Source organism: Patiria miniata, unplaced genomic scaffold, assembly GCF_015706575.1.
Source record: "Patiria miniata isolate m_02_andy unplaced genomic scaffold, ASM1570657v1 HiC_scaffold_24, whole genome shotgun sequence".
NCBI lineage: Eukaryota > Metazoa > Echinodermata > Asteroidea > Valvatida > Asterinidae > Patiria > Patiria miniata.
The window spans coordinates 8,464,829-8,481,249 of record NW_024037063.1 but is presented as its reverse complement, the minus strand read 5'-3'; positions in this window follow the sequence as shown (position 1 = coordinate 8,481,249).

Below are 16,421 nucleotides of genomic sequence, written 5' to 3'. Positions count from 1 at the left end.
TGAACAAACATACCAACCAAATCCTTCACCTCCATTGCACACCGACGTCTATGGTGCAGGTCGTTGTGCATTCAGTTCGCGATTCAACTGCCTGTATTTTGCAGTGATTGCTGAATACACAAGTAAAATGGCCACAACGAATTTCCACGTAGTGTTTCCCGATTACATTTATAACAATAACCAGAGATTAAAAGGCTGTTACCAAAAACAAAATTAAAGTGCATTTGATACTCTACTAATCTGATTACAAATACAAGACAATATATAACTTACATGACGTTTACGTCACTTGAATGCAAGAAAAACCTGGTGCCCCCTATTTTTTTGAAGAAGTTCTGCGGGAAGCGTTTTCCATATCTAGCGTATGAAAGCCCAAATAATAATTTCTTCTAATGAAAGAATGATTAAAATCGCTCATTACTTTTCCAGTTATGGAATTTAATCACAAACACCATTTTTTGAAATTTTGTCCACAGATCACATTTTAAGGTGCGTGATATTTCAATAAAAATGAAACCATGTCGTATCCTGAAAATGATATCAGAATAATTCCATGTCTCCGGGGTAGCCAAGTGAGGGGAAGATTATGATATTGTAAAGCATGTTAATTTAACATTGGAATCAGCAGATTTTAAAAGAAATGTTATGCTCAGTGCCAGGTATCAAGGGCGGATCCAGGGGGGGCCAAAGGGGGCCATGCCCCCCCCCCAAAAAAAAAACATTTTTTTTAATTTTTTTTATTGACATCGCAATAAAGGCAGGCAATGAGTACACCACCATCGTTTCCTCAAAAAAACATTGGTTAAAGTGGTCAGAAATTGCCTCAGATCGCACCACAGAGCATCTAGAATCCAAAAAATTTTCGGGGCCCTTAAGCGGGCCCCGAACCCCACGCCGTAATTTTTTTACCCACTTTTTGGGGGGACCAAATTTTTTTTGGCCCCCCAAAAAATGGTGTTCTGGATCCGCCCTTGCCAGGTATCATGGTTATGAGAGTGTTCTGATGCGTTTTTTGATGTTTGAATAGTTTTCGTTTTGCTGAAATATCACCTACACCTTTTATAGTGATTCGGACAAGGTTAAAAAACATGGTGTTTGTGTTCAAAATTCCATAACTGGAAAAGTACACCAGCGATTTGAATAATTCTTTCCCTAAACGAAAGCTTTATTGGGCTTTCATATCCTAGATCTGGAAAGCGCTAAATGCTGAAGTTCTTTTGCAATCAGTGGAATAAAACCTTAAATCTGTACAACCATCACTTTAATCATCACATGCAGTGACAATATTTATATAAATTCATCAGATGTCAAGAGTATTTGTAGTTTTAAATACGCTGGGTGAGTTAAACGCTCACACTCGACACATCCATAGTTTTAAAGAAAGGGAGGGTGTCTACTTTTTTATTAAATATTTTTTTTAACATAAATGTGCATGACAGCCATATTTGCGGATTTTGTCACACTGTTGGGATGTACTGTGACAAAGTGAATAATGCCAGACATTCAACACTTCACGGTTCCATACTTAAGGCCCCCCAAAATAAGTCTCTGGTTTCTGGTATGGAGCTTGCCCAAAAGTGGTGCGGCGACGCGGCTTTTTTTTTTTTTTACCTGTTATTTTTTGCTTCAAATGTCGGCTGATGACTGCAAATGGTGCCCGACTAAACTTAGTGCAAATATTATGGGAGACCAGAGAGGCCACATAAAGCTTATTCTCGATCATAACCCCATCTAAAAACACGTTAAAATTGTGCAGCAGCAGAATTCCAGTCAAACCAGTGAGTTTGGCGGTTTTGAGACATCATTTTTCATTGAAAAAAAAACTTTTTCATTTTGCCGACGCGCATGGCTACGGCGACGCGCGCGCATACCAGAAACCGGAGACTTTTTTTTTTTGGCCTAACCCGCGGACTCGTACATTGTTATATAGTTTCCCTTGTACTGAACCAATTTGTGATTGGTCCAGCGTGTGCAGCACATCAGGGCTTAGTTGGCTGCTGGAATATAGCCTAAATCGAAAACAATATTGAGGAGAGGGAGGGTATTCGGGGGAGGGGACTAACCTACCTTTTCTTCTATTACTCCATACAGAAGGAAGGGGAAAGGTATGCGCTTGTACTTTTAACTGTCGAAATTCGCAACGGAGAGAGAAATAATAGGCCTTGTTCACGAGTCGGCCATATGAAATTGAAAACGAAGTGAAATCTTCATTTTTGGAACTTGCGAATAGAAGTGAAAACTATGAAATAAAGTTAATTACAAATTAATACCAGTCTGATCTGACGAATAATTTAAAATTTGTGATTAAACATACCCTAATGTTTAAAGCCACATTTAAAATATAATTGCAACTGAGGCTTGGAACGCATAAAAAGTCTGGCACCATCTCATTCAACAATTTACAATTTGTAAAATGCATTTAGGAACGCGATCAAAAATGGTTCCTCGTGAATCAAGGTCTATAGCTTGTTTGAATGTGTTAAACTTCCAGTGTCGTTTAGATCAATGCTCGACGTTTTTAAGCACCGACCTTTTTTAGCCAGAAATTCATTTCGCTCATAGCAAGGCCAAAGCATTTAGCTCTAGCTGTTGAGTACCCTATCAAATTAGGGCTATGTGGCCATCTTCAAGGATTCGTATACACAGCTTTTGAAAAAGAGTGGCGTTTATCGGCTTAAACTTGAGGATGATTGTTGCTGAGGGGCCGCTGTTATTAACAAGCACATTCTTATCAAGCTGTTTAACATAATTAGCCAATTGTACGTTTAAAGGTTAATATGAAGTTCAATTGACAACCCGGAGACCGTTGATGATTTCAAGGAAACCAATTGATGGAAATTAGATAGGCCTTATTGTTCCATTGCCAAAAGCAATTCATTGAGTTAATTCTGAATGCTAACTTCCTGTCTTTTCAAGTGGAGTAAACGTTTATTAACACCAAAGACATTTCATCTTTGGACATTAGTGATTAAAAGAGCACACCATTGACATTATAGTTACATATAAAGCGGACCCTCGAACCGAAGTGAAGATCAATCCAAACACAGATAAACCTTGAGACGTTTCGACATGTCTATGAGTCTACTTTGTTTCTTTGCTCAGTGCCATTTCAATTGAATGACTGCACTTATTAGATCAATGATTTAAAAAAAAACTTGCGTAGTGCTGACAATGCGTCTACATGGACAGAGGCCGCATTCAAAACCTTCAACGGCGCAAGAGATTGTCTTTATCTTCTTCCCAAAATGTAACAAAAGATAATGCAAACGTATGGACGCCAAAGGGGAAATGCATTTACATTTACACATTGGACAAGGACATTGACAAATTGGGGAACTGCCAACATAGGGCTGGATAGCTCAGTTTGTAGAGCACCGGAGCAGCAATCAGGAGGTCGGAGGTTCAAACCCCGCTCCAGTCAATGTCTTCGTTCAACTTTGAAAATGACAATAATGAACCTAGTCAGTTTCCCTTCGTGGTTTATTTGAAGATTTGTAACAAAAAAGCCGGTCCCTCTTTGAGTGATTCCCGTTTTGCTATTTCCCGGGTATGCAGCGCAGCATTGCTAATGTTGCTATATAGCATCGTGACTTTGGGTGTGATCTCTGGCTGTATGGTATACGGGTTTATGGCTTCTGACTAGCGCCCCTTAGGTAAGAACGTTGACAAAATGGGGAACCGCCAACAAAGGGCTGGATAGCTCAGTCGGTAGAGCACTGGAACGGTAATCCGCGGTCGCAGGTTCAAACCCCGTTCCATTCAATCTGCGTTCAACTTTGAAAATGATAATAATGAATCTAGTCAGTTTTTCATTGTGATTTATTACAAATGTTTAGCCTTTAACATTTCTAAAAATGAAACGACTGACAAAACATTGATAACGATTTAATATCGATAACAAATTGCGATATTGTGAAAAAAAATGTTCTATTCCATAAAACGCACACCGCAATGTGGTAACAAACATCACAACTGGATATTTCCCTTCGGGCCATCAGGCGTACGTGCTGGTACACTCATAATGGAATGATATAACGATAAAGGGAGAGACGAGCTGCGCAATGTAATAATATAACATGCACGACATATTCCAGCTATATACGTATACATGTACGTGGCTTATGGCATTTTCAAAATATAACGGCAGCTAACAACACAGAAGCTTAGGGTCACATAGTTGTACATGTACATGGTTACTCAATATGTCTTCCCATTGTTTCAAACTCAACTCAAACTGTCTGTTCATGATGGAATGAAATACAAACTCTGATCTGCAAAACAGTTGTCTTCCTTCTTGGATTTCCAGCGGTTAGCACGCAACTATAACTAAACGCCATCTGGCCTGATACATTATGGCTGATTTGACATCCTGGCGGTGTCTTTGCGCATGCGCGAATGACTAAAAAGCCCGACCGAAGGCCAAAGAACATTAAAGTAGTGGACAAATTAATTAACAATTCCCCAAAGGGGTTTTCACCGAAACGCAGCCGGGCGTGTAATTCAATTACCTTGTCATTAATTACACCTTTCAGGAAATTAATCTTTGACATCGGTGTAAGACATGGCCTTAATAGGACTTGTCAATGCGATGAAGTGACGGTCTGAAATTAATATGAAATACGTTCTCGTAACCGATTGACAACCTACGTTTTTGTACAATTTTCTTGAAACATCGATTACACTAATGGACATTATTTACCTATAGGAAACAGGTATTGATATTCAACTATTAAGTAATAATGCGAAACGGTTCATGACAAAATTGCTTCTTTTCAACCACGCCATTTAACAATACAATGCATGTACTTTTCTTGGTGGTGTTTTTGACTGAATATTGAGTCCGTGAATGAACTTTCCGTCTGATTTTTTTCTTTCCAGCAGGGCCGTCCCATAGAGGTCCTACGTGTAATATTCTATGTACCTGATGGGCAGTAATAAAGACTTACCCTTACGGTAATGTTTTACTTCTGTGGCTGATGTGGCACCACTTTGAATGTGCGAAACATTATAGAGGAAAAATTAAAAGGGCAGATGTAAAAAGTAGGTTGGGTCTGAGACGAGTCACTAAAATATGCCGCTCAGCGGTACATCTGAATACTTTACTTCAAGCATTTGGATATGTTATGGTCTGTTAACGTTTCCAGAATGCAACTACCAATTCGACGGGGTCATGTTTTCGCCGCACACCTGGATTTTTGACCTAATAGGAAATAAAGTGAAAAGGAAACATTCCTCTGTCGGTTTGGCTTTGCTTCAACATCAGTTAAACTCCTTTTGTGTCATTCTTGCATCTTCAGACAACATTCCTCAAACCTTAGAAGCTAAAAAGATTCTTTGTTATGAAGCAAGCTAGATGTCAAAAGCGCCCACGCACGTTTGAATAATGAAAGAACTAGTATATGATGCCCATCGCAGCTACAATAACTTATATATCCCATAATTTTGCTTTTTGAATAACGCGGAAAAGATAGATGTAATAAGTGATAATTCCCTTCAGAGCATAGTATCGTGGGAATAAACCAGTGTCCTTTCTATGGAATGTTGTCACACATGTATCTCTAGAACGATAATTAGAATGGCACACCCAATCCATGCAATAAAAAGTCAGGCATGGCTACGCCTGGCCCGTAATGTATCCCATACACTGATTTTTTTATGCACATTGAGGGGAAATTTCTATTTTTTTTCTTTGCATACCATTCCCTGGTTGTTTTCAAACGAATTTTTCAATGAATATAATGTCCTTGAACAATCTTTTGTGGCATTTAAAAGCACACAATCCTTTAGAAAGACATTTGTATATTGCGCCCGTTTCACGCTCACAGCTGAATTTAGACTTGGCCCGAGTTAGGTTTTGCGCTAAAGTCTGTCCGCCCGCCAGCATGTTAAAAGTAAATGTACATTTTATTTTACATGTTAGTTCAGAAACCCCGACTTAAGAGACTGTCAACGTTTGCAAGCATGTTTATATATTGAAAATGTGTTGTGGATCATGGAATTAAAGGGAATGTACAACGTTTGCTTTTGCTGCAATTTTCTGAAATAAATGGATTTGGAGGATTAGTATGTTATAGCAAATATTGTTAAACTGACTTGTTTCACGTTTTGGGCTTGTAGATGCTTGGAAAACCAAGAAAACCAATCATGTTCTTGTAGTCTGGTTCCCTGACCCCACTTAAGATGAAATAGAGCAATTTATAGACTATGGGGAATTATAAGGTCAGAGAATCAGTCTACCAGGCTTGTACCCCTTCACAGGTGTGTAATCAATTGCAAAGAAAATGCAGAATAACTAAATATGAAAATTAAGGAGAAGTTTTTGAAAAAAAGTGTTTTTTTTTCCCAACGCTGGTCGGCCGACCAGCGTTGGAAAAATATCAGTTTTCCAGAAAACGGCAGCACACAAAGAGCGGGATGCTTTGGACTGTCATTCCCTAACAATTCAGTAAGATATTTCGTGATAATTCCTTTTTTTATGTTTGCGAATGTTGTATCTTCACTTTTAATCATGAATCGAGTCGAGTCTGAGCAGAATTGTGAGCGTCCCGCTCCTAATTCAAACCTTAATTAAAATCACATAAAGGCAATTGGTTAATTCTCCCCCCCCCCCTAAAAAAGTTGATGTAGACCTATGTCTTAATACCTGTACGAGCTGTATTTTCCCCCGAGTTTTTAAAGTGGGGACATTTAACTGCTTGCACACAATAGATAGGGCGGTGGATACCACTAGCGAAGCGTATCTCCAGTCAACGTGTTTTTTTTTTAATTGTTCTGTGTGTTTTTGGTATTACATGTTTATAATTACTATCGGATATTGATAACAATGAAACGGATACAAAGATGCAGTTATTGAAACAAGACATCTGCATGACGTCATCACCCCATTTATTTATGCTGTCCAAAGCAAATACCATATAACTTATAAGGCAATTTCTAATCATTTTAGCAATCGTTGGGTCAGCCAATATTGGGCCTGGAAAATCAAATAAACAAAACACGGATAAGTGAGGGCATGACAATGGGCTAATTGCCCAACCATACACAGAATGCGGAAGGAAGTGTGAATCCGGTGATCGGAAGTTTGCCACGAGACAAACGATTCAACAATAGCACCCAAATCAGATGCGCTGTTGCGGGGGAAGCCCCATATCATGAATCATTGGCCAAAACGAAAACACGCTGGGCATTGTCATTGTGTAAAGGAATTGATACCCCCTGGTCATACTCACGTGAATTATTGACCAACACTGTGCCATGATCTTGACTTCCACAATCGCGTGTGGAGTTGTAGACATGCGGGACCTAACAGAAACAAAAAGGGGGAATCCCAAATTGTTAAAACGGAAAGAAATCGGGAGAAACAAAATTCCCTCGGAGTCATTGCGATTAAAAATAGTTCAGGGGGTGTCCCGAATGTCTTATACTTGCAACAGCGGTGTGTGTGGCCAGATATGGGGGGAGGACATATGTATATTAACCAGAAACAAAAACAAAACATTAGACAAACACAAACAAACCAAAACGTACAACATAGCTAACTAGTAAAGTTGAGTTTAAACAAATAAATGTCATTTTTGTCTGGGGTTGTAGCATTTAGTCTTTGAAATTTATTCCCAATTCGGATGAACTATTATTCATATTATGTGATTTCAATTAATATTGTTGGAGTTCAAACTGCATTTAAAAGAAATCCGGCCCGGGAAGTTGTTTTCTTTCTTTCCGACCATTAAACCGTGGTCATTCTTTTCAAGTTTTAGGAGCAGCTGACTGATCTCAGCTGTTGACAAAACTTGTTGACAAATATCAAACCGCCAGCGACCACTGTAAACACGCACTATTGACAACATTCCTTTGACATGACTCCGATATCGCAATTACTGATAAACGCTCCAAAGGTTCCAAAACTCTGTCTATTCATAATATACAGCGTGCATTACAAATACACTCCTTGAAAAAAAATCGGGAAATTACATCTCATATTCACAAAGAAAGCTACATACAGCAAACAAGCATTGTGGCGTTGACAGTTATATAATGCCAATGTTGCAATAATCAGTAAAAAAAAAAAAAAAAAAGACTCGAAAATCGAAAGCAAAATTACGCAAGCCCTACTCGTGATGAAATCGTCCTTGGATTGGATGGAACTTTCTTAATGGCTTAAACCCCATTGATGATGACTGTGCTTGAATTTAATGATCCGAAACACACAGTTGAGTCTGCTGACCATGCCATTGTGCACTCCCGTTGCTCATTTAATATTGGATCATCTTTGTAAACCAACAAAAGGTTCGTGGAGGAGGGCGCCCTTCAACAATCGGTGTCTCAACATTGTTGTTGCACCGGCGGTTGCCACACAAGTCAAATCTTGATTAAACTGTTAAAACATAAAAATAAAACCAAAAATATATATTAGTATGTTTAATGTTATTTGTAAATAGCTTGGCTTTCACTTCCGACAGGCAAAATTAATAAGGAAAAGGACAGCCATATATTCACTGTCGTCATATCTAAATAAATTGCATTTTCACGTTGTTAGTGGGGTGTCTTCAAGTTGGTTTTTTTTCTTAAAATGGCATCGAGTATATTTCGATGTAGATTGTTCCAGGAATCATCCCTGAGAGTGATTAACGAGCGTTGTTAACGAGAAAACCCACAAGTCCAGGGACAACCGGCTATCACAATGCTAGGCATGTCGGTTTCCCGCTAATCATATCCAAACAGTTGCGCGATTGAAATTTAAACTGTTCGGTAAAATATACAAATGTAAGTTATTGCGGAACCCACATGATGCTGAAAACACATTTAAAAAAATATTTCGCCTTAGCCGGATTTTAATAAAAGATTTTTAAAAAGCTATACAATTACACTTATAACAATTTCTTTTTGTTCAATAGAGGCCCGAAGGAATATTTGCAATAAGGAAACTTACCCCAACTATACATGAAATGTTGTAATGGTGAGATTTTTTTGTTGTAACTTATTTGTCGGATGACTATGCTTTTAATTTGACAAATTCGCAAAAAAATTGTGAAGGAAGCACAGGAGTTGCAAAGCATTGTGGGTAGCTTTCTACCTTAATGAAGCGTGCACGTGTCACGCACACCCCCGTGTTATTGTTAAATTTAAACAAATTCTATCCAATGAGGGCTCGTAGACATTACGTCATGCATCCTGAAGAAAATTAGGTATCGCGTAGGGAATATAGTCCACTGTCACAGGGGGCGCACTATACACAATCAGAGACCACTAAAAGTCCGTATATGCAAAACACCAGCTCTGGACGACGGCAAGTGTATTTCTCCATTAATAAAAAGTTTAAACATATTTTTCGAGGAGGGAACTTTTATATTTAACCTCACCGACCAGCCGTATGGCCTTTTCTTGGGAATACATGACCGTGTGTTTTATTTTCTGATGATGATTGTGATTGTCACGTTTAGGGAGTTTGGCGCCAAACCTTGATGTTTTTGCGGGAACCCACACGACTGGCACCGTGCGCCCGATGCGAAAGTTACCAGTTATGTTGCTGGCCTCATGCAATGAAGTTACTAGTTATTCTGCGAAATGAAGTTGGGTGGTACCCATCGTGTCCACGGTACTAGCCATGCGGGTTCCCGCAAAAACATCGAGGTTTTGACGCCATGGTTGTTGGAAAAAACCCAGGCAGTGGAGCGCAAAACAAAGACCTGATAGTGTCATTTCTATGATGGTTGCCAAAGTATTTACGTAAAAACCTCTTGCAACTGTGGTCAGGTCTTATTACATGTAATATACAGGCCCAAGTCCTTTTGGTGCCAAGTTGAACTTTGGAAACCAGCTTTATGAAGACAGTACCCGGAGCTGAGTCAAGGTTAACATTTGTCCTTGTCCTAGAGTGTCCAGCTATAACTACTTGCGTATCCAGCTTTTAATGTCGGGGGGGGGGGAGAGAAACCGCACTTCCGCGACGAAATGTAGACATTTTTTTCCTGATGAATCTTAGGTCAGGCAGCCTCCGTGGCTAAAAATAAACATGACGACATTGATAGCCCTTTTTCAAAGCTCGGCTTCGTTTCCGATTTCGCTTTCTCGCTTGTAGCTTTTAATGTTCTGATCAAATTTTTAAATAAATCACTTGCATCGTAATATCATACAGTTATGACAATACAGTTTGATGTTTCTGTAAGATAACATTGACTAATGTTGATCTGGAATCTTCAAAATTAGGCACCCAAATAGCACTGTTAGCAGGCGGAGCCGAATGAAGACCGAGTTTTGGAAAATCTCGGTAACGGTCGTCAGATTCAAAATTGTACATGACGCAGCAAAAAGTTCGCCCGTACGATGCGAGTATATTTGATGCACAAATCGTCGTTGAATTTCAAGTTTTCTAAATGAAAGCAATGAATATTAATTATCAACTCATTTAAAATAAAATTAACCAGCAATTAGCAATTAATTAAACCTATATTATCTATATTATATACTCGGAAATACTCGGGTGCTATCCGATTGTCGACGAAACGACTTCGGCAAACTTCGGAAAGTTTCGGAAAAAGGAGGAATTCCTCCCGTTTTAGTCACGTGACGTAAATTGTAATACAATGTATTACCGGAGGCTACCTGACCTAAGATTCTGCTCAGGAATAGTCAGAATCTTTTGGCCTGGGAACCAGACTAGGGCTGGTACCCACTTCCAAATGGGGGCGCTCTTCAAAACTGATCATTATTATGCATACTGTGAAATATATGCCGATTTTCACGGCGAGTCAAAACTCTCTGACCATTTATGTAAATTATACTTACTAAAACAAAATATTTTTCAACAAAAATCCGCCGGGGCGGGGGGCAAGGTGCCCCCTACCCCCTCTGGATAGTGGATACGCCACGACTATAACCTTATTATGCCTATCTCGCATACTCACTGACTGACCGAATCACAGACTGACTGCCACTAAGTTAGACTTGCATAATAATCCTAACCTTAGCCTGACAAATTGACTCTGCAGATGTTTCGGCCTACCTAGACCCCAAAGACTATAGCTGCATGCTTACATAGAACAAATTGCTCCAACAGACTCAATAGTCTATGACCGATTGCACTCGGACAATTGTGTATGATATTCGGTGATTACTTATAGGCTGGAAAGTCGAACATTTTGTTTAAAGATTAAATCACAATCATGTATTGTTATGAACCTAGCATATAAACCCAAGTTTGATATCAGCATTGCTCTGACGAATTTCATCAAAGTTGTCTTACTGACTAATTATTTGCATTGGATTTAATCATTGTCATCATTTGTCTTTTTCTTTTTTTATTTTCAGATCTGTCCTGAAACTGTACTTAAGGCTAATGGAACACTTCCATCTTGGTTATGAGCGAGAAGGAAATTTTGATGATGAGCTTGTCCTTGTTTTTGCATCCATTCGACTTAACATCATATTAAGTTCATATAACTTGTGGTAGAAAAACACACTAAATATATATATATATACCCAAAAGAAAATCACACTTTTAAGAACCAATTATGGCGGCCAGTAATTATAATGACACTGCACGGATACCATCTTTTCGTTTAACCCTTCATTTAATAATATTTAAGGGTTATTAAGGGTTGTAACATAATTTGGAAGAAAAGGAAGTTAAACAGATAAAATATTTGTGCGAAGAATATTTGCCTAAATCTGTGAGAGAAACTGCTGATGCTTTGGATGTTTTTGAGACTCTTGAAAGCCGAGGGATAATTTCTGAAATGAAGTACACATTTGTGCTATCACTTCTCAACAAAATTAAAAGAGATGACTTGAAGAAGACGTTTCTGCAGAGAATGTAACCCTTGTACGACCAGAATATGTTTGATTTGTTTTCTAAAATGCATATTTTCTGTGAGAATATATATTTGGTGCTTGTTCTTGTCTTTAACATCATAAGTGTATAACTGATAGAAACAATTCAGCATTTTTTTCTTTCAAGGTGATGGTCAATCTCCCGATCAGAACTCACTTCAAGTTGGCAATACATGTACACCAACGACAATTGGGCCAAAGATCTCTCAACAAGGAACTCTCGAGCATCCAGATCATTTTACTCCCACTTCCCCACCAGTTAAACAGGAGGGTCCTAAGACTCTGAAACAGTATTCCTGGAGGACCATCTCCTGCTGGCCAAAGTAACACCGAGAGAAGAACCTGCAGTGTTGATGATGGTTCTCCTATCTCAACTTCTGGAGATGGTCAGTCAACGCAGCAGAGGTCACTTCCAAGATTATCCAGCCTTCAGAATAAGCCCTCTGAGCAACCCTCGCACGAGGCTGCTTATCTCAAAGTCCGAGCATCTTCATATCATGGAGAAAAGTTTGCTGGGTCTGCTAACGTTTCAAGTCCAGGATCTGGCTTCGGAAGTGCCGAGAAGGAAAACTCTGTTAATTTGGTCCAGGGAAGCAGTGTCGACAGGATGATGGGGAACATGTCTCTGCAGAAGTCAGAACAATCGTTGAAAGCAAGTAAAAAGTCCTGGATGTCCAGATGATGATGATGACATCGAGAATCATTCACCCATGCAAGTGGGACCAATAAACCCATCATCACAATCAGGCACTGGCCAGGATGGAGGCTCACCAACTCCATCCACAGTGACCCCGGTGATGACAGGTTACCACGGAAGCAATCCATGTGGGATGTCATTTTCGCATCAGGATCTGGGATCAATGACTTGGCCTTTATTGAATCGATCTGAGAAGAGAGAATGCGGCAACTGTCATAAAGTTAAAAAGATGAAGAAGGCCATGAAAGAACTGGAGGCGATAAATGACGAATGTGAGGATCAACGACTCGACAGGATCCAGGAGAGGCAAGTGAGTGAGGACCTTATCTTGGAGATTTATCTATGCAAATTTTTTGAGGGCATTGTACATTCTGATCATCATGCTACATAAGTAATGAGGGTATCTTTTACAGGGATTACCCATTGAAGTTGTTTGGCTGACTGTGGATGACAGCTTGTACTATTCATTTGCAAGATTAAAACATCAAAAGTCTGTCACAAGCCAATATAGCCCATCAGACCAAGGAAATCTCTTGGCATGTGACAGAGAACATTACTTCCCCTGGATGGGATGCCAGTCAATCACAGGTTACTCCCCAGTACCCATTTGTACTGCTAGGCCGAGAGAGGCAAGTTGGGGTGCAGTGGCCTGCCCAACAAAATTGGGCATGTCAAAGTGAAATTATTTATCATGGAATTTTGGATATTTCTCAGGGACAACTCGAGGATGGAAACCCTGTATTTTAGAATTCTTCAGGAAAAGTTATAGAGATGCTGCCCCTGATAGATCAAAAAGCAGCACTCCAAGAGGAGCTTGAGAAATTGTTTCGATATGGCTCGCACATCAGTATGGTTTATTCAAGTACAGGTAATGGCTTGCATCCTTCATAATGACTGAATGATGAAATGAACTCTCTGTTTGGTCAATGCAGGTCTCATAAAATGCGGCACTTTTTACTGTGGCAACCAGTTAGGCACCATGCAGAAATCCCTGACTCTGCACCCACAGGACGGATATGACCTGAACGCTCAGAGCTTCAAGGTCCACGATGAGATGGGCGGCGTCACGACCCCCGACGCGTGGGAGGAGGCAGGTTTTCAGGTCTTGCATGGTTAAGGGTGAAGCCATTTCTGATTCGTGCCAAACCAAATTATTTCAATTCCTATACCCTAGGACAACTTAGGTACAGTTCTCGCCTATGGGTCACCTATACCCTGAGCTCCTTCCCCTTTGCCCCCTCATTGAGTATTGACACGCTCCAGTGATCATCCAGCATCCCTCAGTCAACTTGCATCCTTCTCACGCCTCACCGCACCCATCCTTATAACATCGCATCATCGTTGGAATCCCTCATTCTCCTGACGACGGGCAGAGCATACTGTTTGAGACGTTGAGTCCCTCCGGTTCTCTTCAGAACCGCACATACTCACAAAAGAGATTTTTCACTTGGTGCTACCGCAACTTATCTTGTCTTAGTATCTTTCCACCATGCAAACCTTCAAATCTCGTATAAGACATAGTTTAGGTATGTGAAACAAAATTGGCATTTACACTAGTGACAGTAAATGAAGTGAGTATCACGTGCATGTAGACATTGAAATAACAGCGGTTGCAGCTGTCGAACGCAATGAGCATGAAAACCCTAACCTCCCCCAACCCATCAAACCCCAACGGCAGTTTTGTTGGAATCTGTCAGGATGGGCACAATACCCCTAATCTGACAGTCTTTTTACATTGGGTTGGGCACACCTCCAGAATCAAGGTCAAAAATAATTATGTGTGTGCAGTTTCCCATATGGTGTTGGAATTTGCCAGGATGGGTACGGTTCCTAGTAAATTATGTTAGGGAATTAAATTAAAACACAAAATTGCACCAGTCTGTAATTAAAGTTGAAATAAACCTCTTACTTTAGTTCATCATTTCTATCAACATAGAGTATTGAACCAACAACACATAAAAATACTACAGTTGCCATGCTGTCAATTAAGAAAAAACATGTATGAAATACTATACATATAACTACAATTTTATGATCCAAATTATAAACCCTAAACCCTTTTATTGATATACGAGGAAACTTATTCACTCCTACAAATTCCAACACCATAAACTCAACACCATAACCTTTGGACCCTGATTATGGTGGTATACCTAGCCTCATACTAGTACTCACTCCAACAGATTCCAGCAAACCCTGGTGTTGGAGTTTTGACTTGATGGGGATCGTTAAGGTTAATGAAATAGTGTTCTTATATATACATGATTTACAAAATGACCATTTTACTTGAAGTCAGAGATGAATATCATTCAAGAAATAGTTTGTAGCTACATTGAATACAACTTTTGAATTTTTTTCTTTTTGCCCTGATGAAAAAAACGAATGCTATTGACTTGTTTTTATAATTTATATGCCAAATAGTTTTAAACTTTGCTGCATCATGACAGATTGATGAATATTGCTTTTACTTTTCTTATGAATGGTTCTTCGATTAGCCTGGGTTTTAACTCTGAATCAACGTGCAGTTACGTTTTTATCACTTTTTCTCTGTGACTTAGTGTCAGTGTTGTCTTAATGTCCTTTACAGCAATTTTAGGTGTTTTGTCTTTCCCTGCTTCTTTCACCTTACCTGCACTTTCTGTGCTTTGCAAAGTATATGTGGGCTTATTATTTTATTTTTTTTCCCCAGCCACTGAAATCATGGATCAGTTTGTTTGCCAAATAACAAGTAGAGCTTTATTCTTTCGACAAAAAAATAGTACGGTTTAAGTATTTTAAATGAATTCTTAAAATCTAAGTTTATTATGATACATGTAAATTGCATTTCAAAGTGTAAGAGGTTCATGTAAAATCAAGCAGAACAAGTATGTATGGAAATTCTGTATGGCTGTATGGACATTTTGTTGTGCATTTTTTATTGGCTGAAACTTTTCGCACTGCAATATTTCTGTTTTATAGTCGACTTCCAAGGTAACGTACATTTTGTAATAGGATGTATAAATATAACTGCTAATTTCGCAATTATTAATATATTTCCAAGTTCTGTGCAAAATTCAAGCCAGCCAACGCCTCGCATTCAACTCCGTTAAAGTAATACTTGATAATCTCAATTACAAAAATACGTCTTGGTACTTACAGTACTGTAGCATCCTCTGGTTAAGTGGACGTGATTTTGGTCCAACCGGCAACCTTATCCGTAACGACTATCTTTACGGACAAAAGTACTTGATTGCCATTATTCGTAGCAAAGAATGATATATGTTCGTGTAGACTCTGTATTTATTACGTTACTTTTAATATATATTTTTGTGTTTGCCAAACAGTATATTCCGAACTGAGAAAGGAATATGTTTGTGTAGACTATGTATATATTACATTTCTGTTAACATTTGTTTGTGTTTGCCACACAGTATCTGTACGGAGGAAGGAATATGCATGTTGCCGTAAAAAAATGGTCCACCAATCCATCTACACAAAACCCCAAGCGTCTGGGTTTTGTGCACAAACCTTATCAGTCTTAAAGAATAAGTTAACCGGACTTACTTTTACGAGAGTGTGTTCCTAAGGCAAAAAAAAAAAGTCTCCGGTTTCTGGTGCCCAAAAAGTGGTGCGGCGACGCGGCTTTTTTTTTTTTTTACCTTTTTTTTTTGCTTCAAATGTCGGCTGATGACTGCCAATGGTGCCCAACTAAACTTAGTGCAAATATATGGGAGTCCAGAGAGGCCACATAAAGCTTATTCTTGATCATAACCCCATCTAAAAACACGTTAAAATTGTGCAGAAGCAGGATTCCAGTCAAACCAGTGAGTTTGGCGGTTTTTAGACATCATCTTTTATTGAAAAAAAACCTTTTCATTTTGCCGACGCGCATGGCTACGGCGACGCGCGCGCATAC